The 25,575-nt window shown below is 43.0% G+C and overlaps 1 protein-coding gene and 1 non-coding gene across 6 annotated transcripts in view; both read left to right on the plus strand.

The window, feature by feature from the left end:
• CCND3 (cyclin D3) overlaps positions 1–25,575 on the plus strand; it is an 86,994-nt gene that overhangs the window by 41,454 nt on the left and 19,965 nt on the right. The gene's annotated exons all lie outside the window — the stretch shown is intronic.
• LOC139013425 (U6 spliceosomal RNA) lies at positions 14,531–14,637 on the plus strand. Its single transcript, XR_011472058.1, has one exon. It is a non-coding gene; the product is annotated as a U6 spliceosomal RNA (small nuclear RNA).

Raw genomic sequence — 25,575 nt, forward strand, 5'->3', positions numbered from 1 at the left:
GTGGGCTTCTAACCAGTCTTGGCCATAGCTGCCTCAGAGGCACCTTTGACATCAGCAACCCCTGGAATGTTCCTCTTGCTGCTCTGCTTGCAAAGGCATAGGCCAGCGGTTCTCAACCTGTGGGTCGCGACCCCTTTGGTGGTCGAGCGACCCTTTCACAGGGGTCGCCTAAGACCATCCTGCATATCAGATATTTACATTACGATTCATAACAGTAGCAACGTTACAGTTATGAAGTAGCAACGAAAATAATTTTATGGTTGGGTCACAACATGAGGAAGGGCCAGAAGGTTGAGAACCACTGGCCTAGGCCATGAAGCAGAGGATCACCTAGGTAGTCCCATGTGTTCAATCCCCGCTTGATGAGACCCTCAACTTTTTTCTGCCATCTTGTTCACTTTAATAATACTTCCAAGTCAAGAAAAAATTATGGTGGCACCTAGATCAGTGCTTGGCACACAGTAGATATACAATAAGTATTAAAAAATTTTTAAAAATTTATTTGAGAGAGAGAGAGAGAGACAGACAGACAGACAGACAGACAGACATTGACTTGTTCCACTTCTTTATGCATGGTTGATTCTTATATGTGCCCTGATTAGGGATCAAATCTGCAACCTTAAGGTATCAGTACGATTCTCTAACCAACTGAGCTATAAGTATTTTTAATTGTATGAATCCTCTCAGCTCCAGGACTGACTTAGAGGTTATTTTGCAAGACTGTTAAACTCAGTACTTGAGTGGGCTGATAGAGAGAGGGAGGGAAGAGGGGAGGGAGGGTGGAGGAATCCTACACAATCAGGGATGGGAGCTTGTTTATTGGTCACCTCTAAACTACCCCTGAAGGTAAGTAAGAATCACTCAGTGCTAGAAACTTTACAGCATTTCTGCTTCCTCCCATAGAACCAGAAAGAAAACGTTAATGATTTCCTCTCATCACTGATGTTTCTCTCTCTCTCTTTCCCTTCCTCTCTGGAATCAATAAAAACATATTTTTTTTAAAAAGCCCAGCCAGAGTAGCTCAGTGGCTGAGCGTTGACCTATGAACCAGGAGATCATGGTTCAATTCCTGGTTGGGGCACATACCGGGGTTGCAGGCTCGATCCCCAGTATGGAGCATGCAGGAGGCAGACAATCAATGATTCCCTCTCATCACTGATGTTTCTATCTCTCCCTCTCCCCTCCTCTCTGGAATCAATAAAAATATATTTAAAAGAAAAGAAAAGAGCCTTGGCAGGTTTGGCTCAGTGGATAGAGCGTCAGCCTGCGGACTGAAGGGTCCCGGATTCGATTCTGATCGAGGGCACATGCCTGGATTGTGGGCTTGATCCCCAGTGGGGGGCGTGCAGGAGGCAGCCGATCAATGATTCTCTCTCATCATTGATGTTTCTCTCCCTCTATCCCTCTCCTTTCCTCTCTGAAATCAATAAAAATCTATTTAAAAAGAAAAGAGAAGAAAAGTTACAGGGCTCAGCAAAGGCCCCGAGGGACTGGCGCTGGAAGGGAGGACCTTCGCACTTACAGAAGCCAGCAGAGCATGATTGGGCACAGATCCCGATGGGTTCACACTCTAGCTTGGTGGCCTCTAGCAGTGGGGCCTTGGGCAAGTTACTTAATCTTTTTGTGCCAATTTTCTCATCTGTAATACAAAGATAATAATACCTCCCTCTTCTGGTTTTCAGATTAAGCAAGTTACTATAATAAAAAACATAGACCGATGACTGGCACAGTGTGAGCGCTGTACACTTGCAGATACTGTTATCATTAGGGACAGAAAAGAAATGGTCGCTTGAAGTCCCAAATTGATGGACTGGAAGGGCCCTTAGAGGTGACCATGTCTGATCCCTACTGAGCACCACGGGGCTGCTGCTCCTGGTGTCCAGCCGGCTTCTCTTACTGCTCCTGGTTTTCGGCTCATAGTTTGGTTCTAAGCTACCTGGCAAAGTAGGTGGCATTCAGTTTAAGTGCCACGTGCCCCAGCCCAGCCCTTGCTCCCTTGCCTGTTTTGCCCCAATCTGACTTGTCTTCCCCAGAGCACTTACACTTTCCCCACCACCCAGATCTCCACTCTGCCACCCCCTCAGCATCCCACCCTAGTTTTCTTGGGTCTCTGTCCCATGGTCGGATTCTGCATGGCAGTGTCAACCAGCTAATCTGATAAATGGTTTCCTCTGAAAGTCCCAATTGCTGGTGCAAAGGTTGCTGCTTCATACAAAGGTGCATTATGACTGGGGCCCTTCTGGGGAATGTGCCCCACCCTTTGTGTCCTGGTGTGTGGGAGGGAGAGAGAGCGCAGCATTCTACCTAGGAAGTGGGAGAGATTTAGGACATCAATCTCCCCTAAAAGAAGACAGGTCCTCTCTGAGCATCCATCCTGTTGGCTGGGGGGCAGATAAGGATACTGGCAGGGTCATGGCAAGGGAATAGGGCAGGGACATTTAATCAATAAACTTCTAGACATAGAGCTAGGGGCCTGAGTGGGTGGGGCAGGATATTATAATGGGTAAGACTTGTCCCTGCCTGCAAAGATTGAGGGAAATAAAAGCACACAGTTAGTAAGTATACAAATAAACTATATCTCGAGCTAAAACAGAGACACATGAGAGTACCAACAGGGATGAGAGACTCATTCAGACCGGAAGTTTTGGATGATTCCATGGAGAGGTTGATGGTGGCCTGAGAACTGATACCTGAAGAGGATTTTATAAAAGTATATTGTGTTTTCTGTGAATGCTAGAAAATCTACAAATATTAGAACACAGAAAGAAAGAAAAATAAGCCCTGGCCAGGTAGCTCAGTTGGTTAGAGCATCATCCCAAAACACCAGGGGTGGGGAACGTCTGGCCCACAGGCCCTGTAAGGCCCACAAAACCATTTGGTCTGGCCATGCCAGGGCATTAGGGGTGAGTTAATTAACTGTTTGAGCAAATAGAGCAGGCTAATTTTTAAGTTGATAATTTTGTATGGTTCGAGAATGGTGTTATAAATAGCCAAATGGCCCTTGGCAGAAAAAAAGTTCCCCTTGCTTGCATACGCCAAGGTTGCAGTTCAATCCCTGGTCAGGGCACATACAAGAAGCAACCAGTGAATGCATAAATTAAGTGGAACAACAAATTGGTGTTTCTCTCTCTCATATATATATATATATATCATTGATTTCAGAGACTAAGGGAGAGGGAGAGAGAGACGGAAACATCAATGATGAGAGAGTCATTGATCATGCCCCACTGGGGATTCTGCAACCTGGGCATATACTCTGACTGGGAATCAAACTGTGACCTCCTGATTCATAAGTTGATGCTCAACCACTGAGCCATGCTGGCCTGGCTTTCTCTCTCTCTGTCTCTCTCTCTCTCTCTCTCTCTCGTCTATAAATAAAATTATAAGAAAAAAATAACGCACAGTCTCACAATTCAAAGAGACCTCTGTTATCTCTAGGTACTGCGATTATGGGTGATTTCTGTGTGCTATACATTTCTGTATTTTTAAGTTTTCTGTTATTGAGTTGTACAATAAAAAGAATAAACATTTATAAAAACAAAATTCAAAACCCAAAGAGAACTCAGTGATAATATTTCAGTATATTGTCTTTGTAGTCTTTTTGCCACACGTAATTTTATTATTCTACTTATACAATTATACATACATACCTGCTCTTTTCTTTCTTTTTTTATTTCAGAGAGAGAAAGGGAGAGGGAGAGAGAGATAGAAAAGTCAATGATGAGAGAGAATCATTGATCGGCTGCCTCCTGCATGCTCCCCACTGGGGATCGAGCCCACAACCTGGGCGTGTGCCCTTGACAGGAATCGAACCTGGGACTCTTCATTCCACAGGCTGATGCTCTATCCACTGAGCCAAACCAGCTAGAGCTATATACCTGCTCTTTTTAACTTCTCAGCATTTGCCCTGCTATTATAAATGCTTCTTAAGTATAACTGAATGGTTGTGGGATATAGTTCTATATAGCCATTTCCCTTCTATTGGACTATAAGCTTGTTTTAAAATTTTTGCTGTTATAAGAGGGCATAACCCTTGTAAACATATATGCACCCAATATAGGAACACCTAAGTATATAAATAACTCTTGGTGGACTTTAAAGGAGAGATGGGCAGCAATACAGTCATAGTAGGGTACTTTAACACCCCACTATCATCACTAGATAGATCTTTCAGACAAAAAAATCAACAAGGAAACAGCGACCTTAAATGAGACACTGGATCATATGGATTTAATTGATATTTATAGAACATTTCATTCCAAAGCAGACGTATATACATTCTTCTCAAGTACACATGGAATATTCTCAAAGATAGACCACATGTTAGGACACAAAATAAGTCTTAACAAATTCAAAAAGATTGAATTCATACCAAGCATCTTCTTGGATTACAATGGCATGAAACTAGAAATCAACTACAATGAAAAAACAAAACAAAACTCAAACACACAAACAAACACATGGAGACTAAATAGCATGTTATTAAATAATAAATAGGTTACCAAGGAGACTAAGGAATAAATAAAAAATCACCTGGAAAAAAATGAAAACGAACACACAAAAACCCAGAATCTATGGGACACAGAGCAAGCAGTTCTGAGAGGGAAGTTCATAGCATTATTACAGGCCTACCTCAAGAAGCAAGAAAAATCTCAAACAATCTAAACCTACACCTAAAAGAACTAAACAAAGAACAACAAGAAAAGCCGAGAGTAAGCAGAGGGAAGGAAATAATAAAGGTCAGAGTGGAAATAAATGACAGAGTCTTCAAAAACGATACAAAAGTTCAATGAGACTGAGTTGGTTCTCTGAAGACATAAACAAGATTGATGAACCTTTAGCCAGACTCACCAAGAAACGCGAGAGAGGACCCAAATAAATAAAATCAGAAGTGAAAGAGGCGAAGTAACAGCTGACATCACAGAAATACCAAGAATTGAACAACTAATTACCAACAAATGGGACAACCTGAGGAAAATGGACAAATTCCTAAAAACATACAATTTCAAGACTGAATCAGGAAGAATCAGAAAACCTGAATAGACCAATAATAACTAATTAAATTGAAGCAGTAATGAAATAAAATACAATGAAATAAAAAACTCCCAGCAAACAAAGTCCTGGACCAGATGGCTTTACATGCAAATTTTATCAAACATTCAAAGAACTAACACCTATCCTCCTCAAACTATTCCAAAAAATTCTAAGAGGAGGGAAGACTTCCAAACTCTTTTTATGAGGCTGTCATTATCCTAATTTCAAAACCAGATACACACACTACAAAGAAAGAAAATTATAGGCCAATATCCCCGATGAACATCGGTGCTAAAATCCTCAACAAAATATTAGCAAACTGGATACAGCAATACATTAGAAAGATCATACACCATGATCAAGTGGGATTTATTCCAGGATGCAAGGCTGATACCATATCCACAAATCAATAAATGTGATACATCATATAAACAAAAATGAAAGATAAAAATCACTTGATCATCCCTGGCCAGTGTGGCTCAGTTGGTTGGGTATTTGTCCCCTGCACCAGAGGGGCTGCCATTTCAATTCTCTATCAGGACACAAGCCCGGGATATGGGCTCCATCCCTGGTAGGGGGCAGCTCCCACATCGATATTTCTCTCTCTCTCTCTCTCTCTCTCTCTCAAAATAAATTAAGAAATCGCATGATTATATCAATAGATGCAGAAACAGCATTTGATGAAATACTGCACCCGTTTATGATAAAACTCTCAGCAAGGCAGGAATAGAGTGATCATACCTCAACATAATAAAGGCCATATATGAAAAACCTACAGCCAGTATCATACTCAATGGGCAAAACCTAAAAGCGTTTCCCTTAAGATCAGGAATAAGACAGGGATGTCTGCTTTCACCACTCTTACTCAACATAGTGCTAGCTACAGTGGTCAGACAAGAAGAAATAAAAAGCATCCAAATTAGAAAGGGAGGAAGTAAAACTGTCATTACTTGCAGATGACACGATATTGTACATAGAAAACCCTGAAGACTCCACCAAAAATCTGCGAGATCTAGTAAATGAATTTTGCAAAGTAGCAGGATACAAAATTAATATCCAGAAATCGGTGGCATTTAAAAAAATACATTTTTAATTGATTTTTCCCCTTTTTTTTCTTTTTAGAGAGAGAGGAAGGGAGAGGGGGAGAGAGAAACATACATGGGAGAGCAAAACCTTGATCAGCTGCCTCCTGCATGCCCCCTACCGGGAATTGAGCCTGCAACCTGGCATGTGCCTTGACCAGGAATCAAACTGTCAGTCTTTCGGTGCATGGGATGATGTCCAGAAATCAGTGGCATTTTTATATACTAGTAAAACCCCAGAAAGGAACTAAGAAAACAATCCCATTTACGATTGGCAACAAAAAAATAAGATACCTAGGAATAAAGTTAAGCAAGGAGGTAGAAGACCTGTACTCGGAAAACGAGAGGACATTGAAGAAAGACACAGAGGAAGCTACAAACAAGTGGAAGCATACATCAAGCCAAGCTGTCTTCACAGTGTCTGTGCCAGTTTGCATTCCCACCAGCAATGATCGAAGGTTCCTGTTGCTCCACATCCTCACCAGCATTTGGTGTCAGTCCTCTGGATACTGGCCTTCTCATAGGTGTGTAGTGGCGTGTAATAATAGAAAAAACATATGTTGGTCTCTGCCCCCAGTTCCTGACACAAACTCCTAAAACCCTTGTGATTTTCTAACCGATAAGAGCATAGGTAGCATCTTTGTTCTAATATTTGGTCTTTGACTCCAGTTCCGGAGACAGAGCCCTTGGAATTTCCTGGGTGATAGGAGTGTCTTTTGTTCTAATGAGGTGACTCTGAGTGGGATTCTGAATGGTTTCTGGACAGGGACTAGAAAGACTATGATCAGAAGCTTGGAATTTTCAGCCCCATCCCTCCATTCCATAGAAAAAGGAGAGGGGTTGGAAATGGAGTTGATAATTGATCATGCCTACATGAGGAAGCCTTCTAAAAATCCCAATAGTATAGGGTTTGGGGAACTTCCAGGTGGATGAGACACACCTGGTACCAAGAGGGTGACGGACCCCAACTTCACAGAGACAGAAGTTCCTATACTAGAGACCCTTCCAGACCTTGCCCTGTGAATCTCTTCATCTAGCTGCTCATCTGTGTCCTTTATCCTATCCTTTAATAAACTGGTAGGCGTGTTTCTCTGAGTTCTCTGATCTTCTCTAGCAAATTCATCGAATCCAAAGGGGAGCAGTTCATGGGAACCTCAGATTTGTAGCCAACTCAGGCAAAAGTTGTGGGTCAGTTGGCATCTGGAGTGGGACTGAGCCCTTAACCTGTGGGATCTGACACTAGGTAGATAGTGTTAGAATTAGGTTAAATTGTAGGACACCCAGCTGGTGTTGCAGAATTGCTTAATGTGTGTGTGTGGAGGGACCCAGATCTCATGTCAGAAGTGTTGTGAATATGGTAGCGTGAGAGTAAAGGGGAAAAACATACAGGAGGAAGACTGAAGTTTTTCCTACACAAGTGGTATCTTATTTTCATTTTAATTTGCAATTCCCTAATGGCATATGATGTTGAGTGTCTTTTCATAGTCTTATGTGCCATCTGAATAGCTTCTTTGATGAGGTAGATCTTCAGGACTTTTACCCATTTTTAGATCAGATTATTAATTTTCATATTCTTGAGTTTTAAGAGTTCTTTGTATATTTTGGACAGTAGCCCTTTATCAGTTGTCTCTTTTGCAAATATTTTATCCCAGGCTGTAGTTTATCTCCTCACTCTCTTGGAGTTGTCTTTCGCAGAGCAGAAGTTTTTAATTTTAATGTAGTCCAGCTTACCACTTCTTTCTTTCATGGATCATGCCTTTGGCATTGTATCTACAAAATTATCACCATATCCAAGGTCATTTAGGTTTTCTCCTGTGTTATCTTCTAGGAGTTTTATAGTTTTATGATTTATATTTAAAGTCTATGACCTATTTTGAGTTAATTTCTGTGAAGGGTGTAAATTGGTGTCTAGATTCATTTTTTTACATGTGGATGTCCAGTTGGTCCAGCATCACTTATTGAAAAGAGTGTTTTTGCTCAATTGTATTCCTTTGCACCTTTGTCAAAGATCAATTAGTTATATTTATGTGGATCTATCCCTGGGCTCTCTGTTTTGTTACATTGACCTATGTATCTGTTCGTTCACCAATACTATACTGTCTTGAAGTTGGGTAGTGTCAGGCTCTGACTTTGTTCCTCTCCTTCAATATTAAGTTGATTATTCTGGGTCATTTGTCTCTCCATATAAACTTGAGAATCAGTTTGTTGATATCCACAAAATAAGTTACTGGGATTTTTATTGGTATTGTGTTGAATCTATAAATCAAGTTGGGAAGAACTGACATCTTGATAATATTGTGTCTTCCTATCCATGAATATGGAATATTTCTTTGCTTATGTGGTGTTTGTTTATAATTTTCATTTAAAAAAAAAAACACCTCATTGGAGGATATGGTTGTTTTCTGGTGGGTTTTTTTGTTTTTTGAGAGAGAGATTGGTTGCCTCCTGTACGTGCCCTGAACAGGGATCAAACCCGCAACCTAGGTATGTGCCATGATTAGGAATCAAACCCACAACCTTTTGGTATACAGGATAATACTCCAACCAACTGAGCCACAGGCCAGGACTGTTCATTTAGGTTTTTAAAAAATACCTTTCATTGGAGTTTTATAGTTTTTCTCATTTAGATCTTGTACATATTTCGTTAGATGTGTAACTATCTCATTGACGGGGGGGGGGGTTTCTAATGTAAATGGTAATTTCAAATTCCACTTGTTCTACCTGCTTGCATCTAGGAAAGTAATTGGTTAAGTATATTAACCTTGTATCCTATAAATTTGCTATAATCGTGTATTAGTTCCAAGATTTTTTTGGTTGATTCAAATTTTCTTTATGAACAGTTATGTTATTTGTGAACAAATACAGTTTTGTTTCTTCCTTCCCAACCTGTATACCTTTTATTTCCTTTTCTTGTCTTATTGCACATTAGCTAGGACTTTCAGTACAATGTTGAAAATAGTGGTGAGAGGGGACATCCTTGCCTTGTTCCTGATCTTGGTGGGAAAACTTAAAGTTTCACACAATTAAGTATGATATTAGCTGTAGGTTTTTGATGGATGTTCTTTATCAAGTTGAGGAAGTTCCCCTTTATTTCTAGGTTGCTGAGATATATCATGAGTGGGTGTTGGATTTTGTCAAATGTTTTTTCTATATCTACTGAATCATTGTGTGGTTTTTCTTGTTTGGCCTATTGATGTGATGGATTACATTAATTAATTTTGAATGTTGAGCCAGCCTTACATACCTGGGATAAATCTCACTTGGTCATGTTGTATAATTTTTGTACATTGTTGGATTCAATTTGCTAATATTTTGTTGAAGATTTTTGCATCCATATTCATGAGAGATTAGGTCTGTACTTTTCTTACAATGTTTCTTCTGGGTTTGGTATTAGCATAATGCTGGCCTCAGAGAATAAGTTGGGAAGTACGCCTTCTCTTTTATCTTCTGAAAAAGATCATTAAAAAATTGGTATAATTTCTTCCTTAAATGCTTGGTAGAATTCACCAGTGAACCCATCTGAGCCTGGTGCTTTCTGTTTGGGAAGATTATTAATTATTGATTCAATTTCTGTAAAATAGACCCATTCATATTGTTTCTTTAAGAATAGATTTCTGGAGATGAGACTCCTTGTCAAGGGTTTGATTTTGTGTGTATGATTCTGAAAGTAGCACATGCTCATTGTTAAATAAATAAACTGTACAGAAATATACTAAGTATAGAAGTAAACGTTTCCAAACACTCCCTTACCCCAGACGGACTCTACAGAAGTGATCACTGTTAATGGTTTGCTGTGGATTTTTCCAACCATTTTCTGTGTCTGATTTGAATATTTTTAAAGGTCTTGATACCTGTTGATATGTTGCCTTCCAAAAGACCTGTAATAAGGCATGATCATTTTTAATAGGAGTGAGATTTAAAATTTGTTTCATTTTTTCTAATTGTAGAAATATAGCATGTTATTACAGAAAATAAAGAACATTTGAAAAGAAAAATTTAAATCACCGATACTTCCACTATGTAGATGACTAATACTAATGTTTTAGAGTATTCCTCTCTGAGCATAAAACCGGAGCACGAATCACAGGTGTCATGTGACAAGCACAGAGTACCAGATCAAGAGCTAGAACATGTCAGCACCCTCCATCATACATTAATATTTTAATAAAGTAGGAATCATTTTTTCTAGCCAGGGTGTTTTTTTTTAATTGCTTAAAGTATTACAAAGAGTATTACATATGTCTCCTTCTTTTTCCCCTAGCCAGGGTTTTTTTTTTACTTGTGTTTTTTTTTAACCAATTTTCTACTCATATTTTTTTTTCTGACTTAATATTGGGAGCATTTCTCCATATCTTTAATGTTCTGTGTACTCTTGGGGTGATTATCCAAATAAATGTAAATATCTGTATGCTACTCTGGCTTCCTTAGACTAGATTCCTAGAAGAACATGAATATTTTTAAAATGTTTGGTACTTATTGTCCAGTCGTCTTCCAGGAACCTACCAAATTTACACTGTTGAGGTTTAACTGAGAAGGGAGTATGGGGGGAAATGAGAGAAAGGGAAAGCTAGGGGGTGCCCAGTGTGTGGTCATTGCTTATGGTGACTTTCTGAGAAGTGACCATCTTTTTTTATTTTTAAATATATTTTATTGATTTTTTACAGAGAGGAAGAGAAAGGGATAGATTGTTAGAAATATCGATGAGAGAGAAACATCAACCAGCTGCCTCCTGCACCTCCCCCCCCCCCCCCCCCCCCCCACTGGGGATGTGCCTGCAACAAAGGTACATGCCCGTGACCAGAATCGAACCTGGGACCCTTCAGTCCGCAGGCCGACGCTCTAGCCATTGAGCCAAACGGGTCAGGGCAGAAGTGACCATCTTGATGGCTGGTAACTCCTTCCAGCAGTTGGGGCCCTTAGTTTCATGGGTCCATGGCCTGAACATTCACTTATTCATTCAACAAATATTTATTCAGCACCTTCTCCTTGCTATGCATTGTTCTAGGCTGAAAATATTTATCTAGGGATAAGGCCAACTTTCTGCCTTGGGAATCTTACAAGCTCTGATGGGGAGTCAGACCATAAGCACAAAAACAAATGAGTGTGTAATAGAATATCTAACAGTGAAACAATTATGAGGAAAGATAAAGCAGGGTCTGAGTAGAGAGTGAATGCCTGGGCATGATGGTGCCATTTTAATTGGGCTGGTCAGGGAATGTCTTTCTGGGGTGATGACATTAGAGCTGAGGCCTGAAAGAGGAGCTGTAGAAAAATCTAGGACAATAGTAATTCTCAGTTCTGGCTGGACATTAGAATCACCTGGGGGAGCTTTTTAAAAATCCCAGTGCCCAGCACACACTATTGGCCAATTGAATTAGAATCTCTGGAGATGGAACCCAGGCACCCATACTTTTTCAGTCCCTTGGGTGATTCCAGTGTGCAATCAGGGTGGAGAGCCAGTGATCCAGGGCAGCTCTGTTGTTCAATAGAAATGCACATAGGTAATTTTAAATATTCTTGTAGCCCCGTTTAAGAAGTAAAACAAATGACATTATTATTTTTTTAAGATGTTATATTGACTTCCAGAGAGAGAGGAAGGGAAAGGGAGAGATAGAGAAACACCCATATGAGAAGGGAACATCCATTGGCTGCTTCCTGCACGCACCCTCCGGGGATGGAGCCTGACTGGGAATTGAACCAGCAACCTTTTAGTGCATGGGATGACACCCAACCAACTGAGCCACACTGGCCGGGGCAGGTGACATTAATTTTAATAGCGCATTTAATTTTACCTAATACGTCTAAAATGTAACTTCATCATGTAATCAATATAAAAACTCCTAATGTGATATTCTGCATCCTTTGCACTAAGTCTTTGAGGTCCAGTGTGTATATTATACTCAGAAGCACATATGAATTCAGACTAACCAGGTATCAAGTGCTCAGTAGACACCTGTGGCCACCATATTGGTCAGCACAGCTATGGAGGAAGAGCACAGGAAACAGCAGGTAAAAGATGTTAAAACCTGATCTAATTCTTGAGGTTGAGGTACCACTAGGAGGCAAGTGTGGCTGGAGCAGAGTAAAAGAAGTTGGGAGTTGTAATAAATGAGGTCTAAGGGGTAGTCAGGGCCTAGTATTTTGGCTTTTATTCTAAATGTGATGGAAGACCTTTGGGCACTTAGAAGGCAAGAAATGGTTTGCTCTAATTTGTGTTTTTTAAAGACCTTTGGCTGCTGCATTGCAAACAGTCTGTGTGAAGGGCAGAGTGAAGCAGGGAGGTCCAGGAATAGAGAAACAGAGGCTTGGATTTGAGGGGTCACAGGGCAGATGCTGAAAAGTGTTTTGGTTCATGATAGATATTCCAAGGCAGAACCCATTAGAGTTGCTGATTGATTGGATGTGGGATGTGGGAGAAAGAAAGGACTCAAAGGTGACTCCGAATTTTTGCCCTGAGTAGGCCCTGGCCGGGTAGCTCAGTTGGTTAGAGGCTCATAACAATACGCCAAGGTTACGGGTTCGATCTCGGGTCAGGGCACATACAAGAAGCAACCAATGGCCCTAGCCTGTTTGGCTCAGTGGATGGAGCGTTGGCCTGCGGACTCAAGGGTCCCGGGTTCGGTTCCGGTCGGGGGCGTGTGCCTTGGTTGCGGGCACATCCCCAGTGGGGAGTGTGCAGGAGGCAGCTGATCGATGTTTCTCTCTCATTGATGTTTCTAGCTCTCTGTCCCTCTCCCTTCCTCTCTGTGGAAAATCAATGGAATATATTAAAAAAAAAAAAAAAAAAAAGAAGCAACCAATGAATGCATAAATAAGTGGAACAACAAATCTCTCTCTCTTTATCTCTCTCTCTTTCTGTCTGTCCCTCCCTCCCTCTCTCTTTCTCTCATCAATAAATAAAAATTTAAGAAAAGATTTTTGCCCTGAGCAAATGATGGTGGAGTTTGGGGTTGGGGTAGAGGGTGGGAATAGGTTTGTGTGTGAAATAAGAGTTCATTTTAAGCATAAATCAATCAAAATTGTGTGTGTGCTCTAAAATCTAGATCATGTGGGTCAGCAAAGACCCAGGGGGTGTGGAAAAAGTACAGGAAGTATTCAAGCAATGGAGATCCCATTTGTTAAGAATACATGTTGAGCCGAAACCGGTTTGGCTCGGTGGATAGAGCGTCGGCCTGCGGACTGAAAGGTCCCAGGTTCGATTCCGGTCAAGGGCATGTACCTGGGTTGCGGGCACATCCCCGGTGGGGGATGTGCAGGAGGCAGCTGATCGATATTTCTCTCTCATCGATGTTTCTAACTCTCTATCCCTCTCCCTTCCTCTCTGTAAAAAATCAATAAAATATATTAAAAAAAAAAAAAAAGAATACATGTTGAGACAGGGCTAGGGTATGGAAAATAGGAGCAAAAACACACTGTACTAGATTACAGAGAACCTTAATGTCAGACTACGGAATTTGAAATTTATTTGATAGGCGTGGGGTGAGATATTGAACATTTTTGAGCAATAACTAGTATGATCAGAGCTTAAATTTACATTGACAATGTAAATATGTTTAATAGCATGAAAAATGCTCAAGATAATTTTCACTAAAATTCTACCTATAATATGATTAGATCCAAGTTGTGTGTGTGTGTGTGTTTTTAATCTCATGTTTAAAAAAAAATGGCTTGTGTACTTGAAAAAGAGATTGTAAGGAACATTATCAAAATGTGTCATAGAGATGGTTTCAGTGGTTGGTAAGGCTATGAATAGGTTGGGGGGTTTTTTTTCTTTCTACTTTATATTTGCTATTTTTTTTAATTGAGCATAACTACTTTTATAATGAGAATAATTTTAGATTAAACTTAAATATGTGCAAGACTGGAGGGGAGTACATTGGATAGAGAGAATGGAGGCAAGAATATGGGTTAGGGTCAGTGCAGTAGAAAGGGAAGGAGAAGATGAACTGGGGCAAGGGTCATGGGAGGGAGAAGGAAGTGGAAAGTGTATTTTTTGCCTCCCAATTGGATATGTAAGGAAGCTTTAGCACAAACAAGTGTGGCAGTTAAAAGTATGGGCTCTGGAGCCAGGTTGCTGGGGTTTGAATCTAAACTTGGCCCCTTCCTTGGGCATATTACTCTAAGTTTTTTAAAAATCTATAAATGGGAATAATAATTGTACTTACCCCATAAGGTTGGTCGAAGGAGTAACTGAGTGAATGCCTATTAACCACTTAGAACAGTGCTCAGCTCATAGAAGGTACTCAGTGTATTATTAGCTATTATTCTAGTTACTCCCAGGAATCTGGCCTCAGCTGAAGGTGATACAGCATATATAATGGGGTGGAGTGGATAGACACAGGTTCCTAAAGCATTATCCCTAACAGTTTAATTTTTTATAATATATTTATACGTTATACATTTAAAAAAATCTGGTGCTCGCTTTGGCAGCACATATACTAAAATTGGAACGATACAGAGAAGATTAGCATGGCCCCTGCGCAAGGATGACACGCAAATTTGTGAAGCGTTCCGTATTTCTAAAAAATAATAATAAATAAATAAAATAAAATAAAAAATCTTAGTCAAGTTTTTTGAAAATAGATGAGCTGTCTCAGGTAGTGGTAGCTACCATCATTGAAGAAGTGCCAAGTGCTACAGGGATGCGGGGGGAGCAGGGGGCTGGTGTAGGACTGTGATCCCAGGCTAGTTCTCTCAGATGATGTACTGGGTTTTTTATGTAACTAAATTCTTTCCACTAAAGGTAATGTCCTTTATTCTGAGCCCTCTCTAAGGACTTGGTGTTCAGGTATTCTTTATTTTACGAAATACGTTATATAGAGACTATAGGTTTTTTCCCTAATAACCTTACTTGGTAATAGCCTTACTTTTTGGTTTTTAGGTTTTGGGGGGAAATTTTATTGGTCTGTGAGGTGTAAGTTTCTGGGAACTAGGGTTGTGGGGAAAGTGAATAATTTGGTTAGGCTGAAGTAGGTACTTCTGAATCCACCCTGACCCTGAGCCTCTCTCATTTCAGGGCCTAGCCTAGACCCCACATCCAGCGAGTTGTGCTGCAAATGGGAGCGTTTAGATGGGGAAGTGGTTAAAGATGGGAATGGATCTATACAGCCCTGTCACTACGGAGCTTGTACAGTTCTTTGAAGATGCCCTCCTGGCAGGGAGCCAGTCATTTTTAGGGACAGCTGCCTGGGGGCCCTAAGCCTCACATATTCTGCATTCAGATTGGCAGGCGTATGCTGAAAGCTCCTGATGGGGAGCACTGTGCTGTGGGCCAGGAGGATCTCTTCCTGAGAAGCGTATCGCCCGATATCTTTCATACACAGAAAGGCAGTTTTGTTATAACTTCTCAGATCCTCAATTTCCTCATCTATAAAATAATAATAGTGGTAATAATAATAATAATACCACCATCTAACAAGGGCAGAGATGCATCGCTCACTACTTCCCTCATCTCCACCCAGAGTGAGGAAGAAGAATCAGACTGGGGGGGGGGGGGGGGGGGCAGACGATGGAGACCAAACCAGAAAGGATTGAGTTACCTTAAAGAGACAGAATGGCTCTGAGACCAATGAGGCCTGATTGTCACTGGACCGAGATACTAATATATCCACAAAGAAAGATCCAGTAGCTCTGGATACTGTTAAAAAGAGGCAAGCGGTCACTGCGTGGAGTGGTAGCCTGGTGTGGCCTGGCGCTTTTCCTGCTGCGGAAAGAGTCGCCTCTCCTGGTCTGTGCCCCGACACTGAGCACTGTGGCTGCCTCCCTTAGTTCCAGTCCCTAACCCAGCAAGTCCCCTTCTGATTCCCCTCTGGCTGCCCCTGGCGAAGGGCCTGTAGGAGAGCATGTGCTGGCCCGGGGCCCAGGGGCCTCTGTCCTGTCCACTCAGCAGCTGTGTCTCCCACTGTCTGTTTATACGTGGCTGTGAGATGCCCTGTTGAGTCTCCCCAGAAGTAGAGGCCCTTCTGGACATGCAGACAGGTCCTCTTTTGGAGCCTGAGGGGCTGAGGAGGTAGGCCCAAGCATGAGGTCTCCTTGGTGAGGCCATGACACCATGAGGCCTTGGAGTCATCTCCCCAGGCAACGCCCCAGACCTCTTTTGGCTTGAGTTTCTCTAGTTCAGCTCCCAGTGTTCTTGTGAAGATGGAACTAGTGGAGGAGAAAGCATTTTCTAAAATGGTTAACATTACGTATATACATGTAGATGATGATCGCCATTTTCAAATGGGATCATGTGTGTATAAAGCCCTTTGAAAAATATAACGTGCCCTATGGTTTAGCCTCCTTCTGTCGGAAGCCAAGAACCAGGGAGAATTGACAGTTAGGCTCAAGAAAAATAGCAGATTGGGCCCCCACCACACAGCCCCCTTCTAAGGGTTGAGTTGGTAGTAGTGCCAAGAAGAACTAAGATGGGAACTGAACCGTGCTGTGGTTCAACAGGTGGCCGCCGCTCTGTGACCCCAGCTAAGTTGGGCTGTTGTTGAGTGGTAACCAGGGCACTTGGGACCCTCCCTCAGGAACCCTCTGCAGAAAGCGGGTGAGTTTCCAGTTAAGCTCAAGGGCAGTGCACACCGTCACGTGACTCGCTCTACACTGAAGTCAGGCTGTTGTTTCCCCAGCAGACTAAACTGAGCCCCCAACGAGCCCCAGCTGTTCTTGTTAGTGCCTGCTTAACAGGATAAAGCGCCAAGCCTGTTTTGTCTTCCGGACGGAAAGTATAGTGTCAGTCACCGGTGACTGACTGGGCACTTAACGTGTTAACCAGTTCTTGCTGATGACAGGCAACCCTGCCAAGAGCCCACCTGAGCGGGATGCAAGTTGATGTTGCACATCTGGAGTAGCTCAGTGCTCCTCTCCAAGGTGGCATGCTCTACGTGACTTGGATATGCATTTACATTTAGAAGTTCCTTGGGGGGTTAGAGGTGGGGTGGGGGTGGGGAAATGATAGTGTCACATTAGCTGTGCTGAGTACTGTTCTAGGGGTTTAACATGCGTTATTTATTTCTCACCCCAAAAATCCCTGTATGTAGATCCTAATTTACAGGTGAGGAACCTGAGGAACAGAAGGCTTTAATTCAACTGTCCAAGTATAGCTATTAGAAAGTGACAGAACGAGGATTTAAACCAGTCAGGAAGTCTGACTACAGAATCAGACCTCTTTATTATCACTGTCATTGCACACCTAAGGCAGGACTTGTCAAGGTCACACAGCTGGTCTGTGGTGGATCTGGGTGTTAAAACCTGGTCAGTCCAATTCCAGGACCCACAATGGTAACCGCCACTCTATTGACATCTTTGGTTGCTTTTAATATTAAATTGTAATATATAGTATAATATTCTATGTAATATAGTATAATATTCTATCATAGTATATTATTTTATCATAATATATTATCTTATTATAGTATAGTACTCTATTATAGGGTTACAACTTATGGAATGAAGCCTTTATTGTTGGAAATTTAGGTTGGTTTAATTTTTTCACTATTATAAGTAAAGACCAAGATTTTTCAAGAGAGAGAAATGGTAGGAATGTTGCTTGGTTGATTAGTTTATTTGTTTTAAAGGATTTAGAGCAGATGGGCTGAGCTCTCAGAGGCTAGAAGGATTGGAGGCTTCAAGTTGAGAGCTTGAATGGAGAATGAAATTCTGATTGGGAAGGGGGCCATTGTGGAGAGAAGAAAAGAAAGAACAGACTCTCTGCTTTAGCCCAGGGTTTGGCAGTGCCTGTGCAATAGAAAATTTAGGCAGCCTTTCAGAAATATTCTGTAATTCACACTTTGGATATTTTAGTGTTCTCCAGCATCATCTTATTGACATGTCATGGACATTGGGTTGTCATGTTTGGGTGGGGCTGGGCAACGAGTAAGTCCATTCTCTTCCCCAGATCAGCTATGTGGACCTAAGATCCCTCCATCTGTCCTTCGCATGTCCCGTGCCCCTCTGCCCCTCTCCACCTCAGTCTTCTTTTGAGGTTATCCCTTTGAGGTTCTGTATCCCAGGTCACAAACAGATGAGGAGGCCTAAGGACATCGTGTGTGGTAATGACCTGAATGGCCTTCATTCACTGAGCCCTCAGCATGGTCCTGAGCACTTTTCAGACCTCATCTCTTTTATCATTACAACAGCTCTATGGGATGGGGGCCATCATGAAACCACCGTTTTATGGAGGAGGAAAAGGAGACTTCAAGAAGAGGAAGATTTGACCAACTTGCGTAGAGCCAGGACCTGGTAGAGCCAGGATTCAGAGCCACGTCACTCTAAACTTTATAGTCACATCATACTAATCACCCTGTATATATTACAGCCTTCGTGATACACTAGAAACAGAGGATGCTGTAACATGGGGGATGGGGAGATTTTCAGAAAATCGGCAAGAACACATTCAGAGACCTGCATTGTATTACACCTGATAGGCTCACTTAGAGGATGTTGGAACTGCAGAGGATCCTGAAAGTACCTCCTTCCTACCTAACTTTTAAAGTTTGGCCAATGAGGTCCAGAGAGATCAAGCTACTTGCCTAAGGGCGAGATGGTGGCCAAACCAGGTTAGAATGGGGTCTTCTGACGCCTACCTGATGACTCCTCTAGAAACAAGCAGCTTTTAGCTCTACTCTGCTGGGAGCACTGGGAGTAAAAGCACAGATCAGAAGGGAGGTTGAGGAAAAACAGGAGTAGTTTGGCACAGCTGGGCAACACTAGGGCTTAGGGGAGTTAGGGAACCACAAGGATCCTCTGACTGTCCACTCCCCACTCCAGCACCTAAGTCCCAATTCCATTGCACAGCAACATACACGAGGGGCGATTGACAGGAAGCCAGTGTGGCCTAATGATTAAGGACCTGGGTCTGAAAGACAGATCAGGATTCCTGTCGGGCAAGATGCCTCACCTTTCTGAGCCTCAGCGTCTTTATCCACACAGTGGGGTAGAAGCACTTATCATATGGGGCCACTGTGAGAAGGGAATGAGAGAATGCTTGTAAAGAACCTGGCACGCGTTTGTGGAAAGAAGAGAATCTTGGGGTCGGTTGAGTTGGTGGAAAAAGGAGAACACAAAACCAAGTTTATTATTTCAACAAAAGACCAAGTATTTCTTAATTTCATCTGATTCATTATTTCTGACAGGCACTGCCAGAGGGGTGTTCATTTCACCTTCCCCACGTGGCGATGGGTTGTGCTGGCCGTGGGAAAAGTTTCTGTTCCCTGTCTTTGGTGAAGAGTGAGGGTGGGGTTAGGTTGGCTTGGGCTCAGGGATAGCACAGGATTGCTGTTTACTGTCTGTCTTGAAAGGGGTGGGAGATAGAGAGGAATGAGGATTGTTCATCTAAACTTGAAGTCCAGATTCTTTCTAAAGTCCCTGTTCTCAGCTCTGTGACCTCAAAGGAACCTCAGTTGTCTCTTTACCACAAAGTCATTGAGATGGTCACATACCACTTTACATGCAGAGTCTTATTTAATCCTCAGACAAGCCTGCCTGGTAGATATTACCGCCCCATTTTAGATAGAGGAGAAAACCGTGGTTCAGGGGAGTTAAGGAATTTGTCAAAGGCTACACAGCACACAGCTAGCGAGTGGTAGAGATGAGATGTGAGCCCTGGTCTGACCCCGAAGCCTTTGCTTTCTGGTGTGCTCAGGGTAGAGTCAGATTTTGTTGGGTCTAAAGCTTATGCAATGTTAGAGGCCCTCTTGGAGAAAAACAGTATAAAATCACAAATATAAAGGCTACAAAAGTGAACATTTATTTAGATTTTTTAATAAAATCACAACATATTAGAAAATATGTTAAAGCAGAACCATCATAAAATCCAGGAAAATAACATAATACTGTATCGATGTTAACTGCTTGACACTCTTCTCTAACACCTGTTTCCTCTATCTTTTGGTTGCATCCTCTTTGGTTGCATCCCCATAGGACAATAATTTCGTAATATTTTCCACATATAAAATTAAAAAGATAACCCAGTATTCCTCCAGGATGGTTGATTGGAAGTTTTAAAATTATTGATGATATAGAAAGGATTATTGCAGCTACATAAGTCATTATTGGTGATGGCATATAAATATCAGGATAGTTGTCAAATTTGGGAAAACCTCTATTAAAATTCCTTCCATATATGAGCCTAAGACTTTAGGCATTTTATGTTTTCCGTTATAGTGAATCAACTAAAATAATCTTTAAATTGGTGAGACCTCTTACCATTTGCTGTCAGCTAAAGTGATCTTCTTTGATATTAGTATTTTGTGTCAAATCAGCAAAAATTTCTCATCTTTTCCAGGAAAGCTTCCCCTCATGGAATGAAAAGGTTTTCTATTAACAAAAGATTCCTAATTGCCCTGGCTGGTATGGCTCACTTGGTTAAGAGTCGTCCGTTGCCCAAAAGATCACCAGTTTGATTACCGGTCAGGGCACATGCCCAGGTTTCGGGTTCGGTCCGCGGTCCGGGGGCCTACAGGAGGAAACCAGTTCATGTTTCTCTCTCACAACGATGTTTCTCTCTCTTTCTCCCTCTCCCTTCCTCTCCAAAAATCAATTCAAATACATCGCTTAAAAAAAATAAAAGATTCATAATTAACTCCTTTCTTAATAAATCTATGACCTTTTAAAAGGAATTCATTACAAAATACCAGATAGGAAAACATCTGAAGCATTTGAATGATTGGGCCTGGAAAGGTGAAGGCTGGAGGAAGCAAACAACCGTCTTCAAGGATCTGAACCTCAGCGGGTATTGGAATCATTCATTAGAATCACCAGGTGTTGGAGGTGCTCAGGTACTGCCTGGTTCTCAGGTGGAGCAAGTAACTTTGAGCAGGTCACCCTAAAACGGGTGCAAAGTGCTAAGTCTGTGAATGAGAGCCCTATAACCGCCTGGCTGTGGACTCCAGGTGCGCCCCGAGGCCTTGCAAATGCTGTGGGAGGTGGCACAAGTGCAGACTCTTGGGCCCCACCCAGGGCTGTTGTACTTTCACGAAGTCCTTGGTGATTCTGCTCAGGTGATCGTCAGAAGCCCTGGACGCAGACTTTAGCAGGACCGTCCTGATGTGTCCACCCGAGCTTGGCAGTTGGTCTTTTTTCCTCTCTCGGTCCTTAGCCTTGGGAACTGGCCTCTCTTCTAGCATCGTGCATTGTGTTGATTCATTACATCTCTATTTCCCCTCCCACGGAAGTCCTAGAGCAGGGGTCCTCAAACTACGGCCCGCGGGCCACATGCGGCCCGCCGAAAACATTTATCCGGCCTGCCGGGTGTGTTTTTGCCGCCGCGGTGTGCATAGGAATTTGTTCATAGTTTTTTTTTTTAAACTATAGTCCGGCCCTCCAACGGTCTGAAGGACCGTGAACTGGCCCCCTGTTTAAAAAGTTTGAAGACCCCTGTCCTAGAGGCTGAGATTATTCCTCTTTGATTTCCAGCCCCTCTCAATGCCTGGCACGCAGGAGGTGCCATTTATGCAGTGCTACTGTGTGCCAAGAGCTTTTACTTCCTTTGGTCCTCACCCCAAGCTTGCAGCCCAGAACAAATATTTCCATTTTATAGATGGAGAAACTGAGTTTCTGGCACCTGCCTGGGGTCGTAAGTGGCAGAGCTGGAACCAAACCCAGGCGTGTCTGATTCCAGAGCCTTCGGTAAGGGATCAGTAAATATCTGTTTAGTCACTTACTTATTTACTTGATTATTCATCCAAGCATCCATTGATGTTCTTATTGATTCATTGAAGAGACTCAGGGGAGATAAGGAAGAGAGCAGTAGAATCGGCTTTCTCTGGGTGAACTGTTTTTAGAACAGGTGTTATCTGGCCCCCAGGACCGTGGTCGGCAAACTGCAACTCTCGAGCCACATGCGGCTCTTTGGCGCCTTTAGTGTGGCTCTTCCACAAAATACCACGTGCGGGCGAGCGTACAGTGCGATTGAAACTTCGTGGCCCATGCGCAGAAGTCGGTTTTCGGCCTGGGCGAGTCTATTTCGAAGAAGTACTGTTGATATTTGGCTCTGTTGACTAATGAGTTTGCCGACCACTGCCCCAGGAGGCCCCAGAGTGCCCAGCCTTGGGGGCTCTGTTGCCCTGGGAGTGTGGAGCTGACACTCCTGCACCACCCCACCCTTTCAAAATGTCCTCCGTGACTCAGCAAAGAAGCCCTGGGTCTGAAATCAGAGATGAGGCCAAAGGGGAAAAAAACAAAACCTCAAGAATGTTCTCTTTTCCTGGAGGAATTTCCCTTTCATGTCTCTCATTCCTCCGCCAGGCAACCCAGGAAGCCATGCCTGTGGTCAGCTCTGACCCCCAGGCCTGGGACAGCATCAGGCTTCTTCGTCGGTGGCCTCTGATTCTGGGCCACCCGGGGCTTGCCAGCCCAGCCCCTCTCCTTAGTTTGCCCTTAAACAGTAAAATCCTAATCTTGGACCCCAAATACCTGGTTTAAATTCAGCCTCTGCCTCTTGCTAGGTGTGTGCACCTGGGCAAGTCACTTCCCCTCTCAGTGCTTCAGTTTCCCCCTCTGTAAAGTAGGAATAACTATAAATTAGAGCAGCGATTTTCAACCTTTTCATCACACGGCATACACAGACCAATTACTAAAATTCTGCGGTGATCTGACAGAAAAAAAAATTGCTATCATTTTGATTCATTCACACCAGAGGGCTATTGTTATGTTGACTGTTGTCATTTTATTTATTTGACAATCTAAGGCAGTGGTTCTCAACCTTCCTAATGCCGAAACCCTTTAATACAGTTCCTCATGTTGTGGTGACCCCCAGTTTCATTGTTACCACTTGAACATAATTAAAGCATAGTGATGAATCACAAAAACAATATGTAATTATATATGTGTTTTTTGATGGTCTTAGGCGACCCCTGTGGAAGGGTCGTTCGACCCCCAAAGGGGTCGAGACCCACAGGTTGAGAACCGCTGATCTAAGGGAAAAGAGGTCAGTGCATGTTTAAAAAATTCTTGCAGCACACCGGCTGCAAATTGTTGAATTAGAGGATTAACATAATTAATGTAAAGCATTTAGAACAATGCCTGACTCAAAGTAATTGCTACGTAACTATTATTATTCTTGTTATTATTACTTATGGAAGAGTTACTCATACCTGGAGGAGACTGGGTGAACTCGCGCTAAACTTTTTCTCTTCTTATTTGTTCTAGTTTCACCCCAGAATTGACTTGAATTCTCAATTATTCATGTGGTAGAGAGCTTAAGGGGGCAACTGCAAATGAGTGAATAAATGAATACATTAGGAAGCTCTGGGTTGCCCTCTGAAAATGAGATTATTGTGATGGATGAAGAGGCATGACTCAATAGATTGTTGATTTGGGAATAACCCCATTCATTCTAGGAGGGGGGTGACCCTCTGAGAATTTCCAGTCATAGGATAGAGAGACCCGCCTACTAAGAGAGTTCACTGATAGAGTGATACATTCGGTATGAAGATATACAGGCTGCAGGGGAAGGAGAAAGTAATTCTTGGCTTCTGGTTCTTAGCTCTGGATGTTTCAAAATCACCTGGGGATAAACATACAGAACCTCAGCCCCACTTCTGGGGATTCTAACCTCCAGGTCTGGGAATGAACAAGAAATCCATCCGAATTAAAATCTAACCAAGTGTTTAGGATTGAAGGCAGGCAGTGAGTGGAGACAATGTAATAATAGCAGCACCGTACTATAAACTAGCTGTTTTCGGTACATTTCTTCGCCCTCATAGCCACCCCATTTGAAAGGTAAAAACCTGGGGTCGTAAGTGGCAGAGCTGGAATCAAACCCAGGTGTGTGATTCCCGAGCCTTCAGTAAGGGATCAGTAAGTAACATCCGGGTCAGGGCACAGGCTTGGGTTACGGGCTTAATCCCCGGTAAAGGGCATGCAGGAGGCAGCAGATCAATGTTTCTTTTTCATCGCTGTTTCTATCTCTCTCTCCCTCTTCCTCTCTCTCTAAGATCAATATACATACACCTTGTTTGTTAGTTTGTTTTTTAAGAAAGGTAAGAACCTGTGGTTTAAGCAGTTTGGTTTGGCCAGGGTCACACAGCAGAGCCCACATTTGAACCTGGGTCTGAAACTAAAGGCCTGATGTATTTCGCTGCATCCCACACTGCAGGAGGTCAGCCTGGGAGAACCTTCCCAGAAATTGAAATTAGGATAGTCTGCCCTGATGTAAACTATAAAATCGATACATCACAGGTCAGAGCAAAGCTATGCAAACTGATTTAAAGAGACACAAAGGCCCCCCAGCTCCAGCTCGACCTTAACCCATGCCCTCTATTAACATATCTAAAGAAAGAATGCGTCAGTGGGGGTGGAGGGAGCTGGCGTTTGTCACTTTGACACAGCTTGGGCTGAGGGAGGGGTCCGCGTCCTGCCGACCCCTGGCAGCTTGGTGCTCTGGCATCCAGTTTCCGTGGCCTTCCGTTCGCTTCCCGGCCTCTCTGGCTGTTGTTTCCTTCCGAGTCACTTTCTCCCTCTGCCCCTTAAATGCGGTGTCCTCTGCATTCCCCTCTTCCCATTCCCTGGCGGGGCTCAGCTGCCTGCCCCGAGGACTTCTAGAGGTGCACACTCCTGACGTCCAGACTCCAGGCCTCAAGGCTAAGGTCGGGGAGAGGGAAGGCTGTCGTCACACGTGACCAGAGTTCACAGCCCAGCTGGGCCCCTGGCTGGCTGTGGACCTTAGAGGTTACGTTATTGTTTCAGTCTCAGTTTCTTTAGCTGTGAAATGGGATAGCGATGCCTTCCTGGAATGAGTGTTGTGAGGACAAAAAGAGACACTAGGCATCCCAAGCACACAGTAGGAACTCGGTGGTCATGGTGCCATTTATTATGTCCAGCTGCTGTGGGACTTTACCTGAATGTCTGTGGGCACGTTAAAAGCAGCATGTGAAACAGAGCATCTTTTTTCCCCCCTAAATCCGTTTTTCCTGATCAGAGGAAATAGAAACACCTTCCATCAAGTTGCTGTCCCCTCACCACCATCCAAATGGCACCGAGGTCCAGTGATTCTGTTTCCTGCATTTCTTTTGTCATGAGCTGCTCTCTGAATTTCTCACTAGCTTATTGCAAGAACCTCTTAACTGCTTTCTCAACTTCCTCCTTCCTAAACTCCAAATGCTGGTCCATATTAAAACCCTTTAATAGCTCTTGGTTGCCTTCAGAGCACAACTCAGATTTTTCAGCCATAGGCCTTTCATGATGTGTCCGGCCTTCCTGTCCAGCCCCGCCCTGCCGCCTTCCTGTCCAGCCCCGGTCCCTGCCACCCTCCTGTCTTACACCCTGACCCTCCCTGGTGGAGTGCAGAACCGCACACCAAGCATGCCAGCTTCTCATGCCTCGCTGCAGCATAAGTAAGTCTTTCCTGGGAGAAGACCACACACACACACGTACACACACACGTACACGTATGCACACATTCACACGTGGGCTGGAGCAGGTGCCTTTCTCCCAAGGCTTCCTTCTGTCTTTCCAACAAGACTCAGAACTC

The sequence above is a fragment of the Myotis yumanensis genome, unplaced genomic scaffold (assembly GCF_028538775.1).
Source record: "Myotis yumanensis isolate MYYU_CA2020_CCGP unplaced genomic scaffold, mMyoYum1.0.hap1 SCAF_6, whole genome shotgun sequence".
Lineage (NCBI taxonomy): Eukaryota > Metazoa > Chordata > Mammalia > Chiroptera > Vespertilionidae > Myotis > Myotis yumanensis.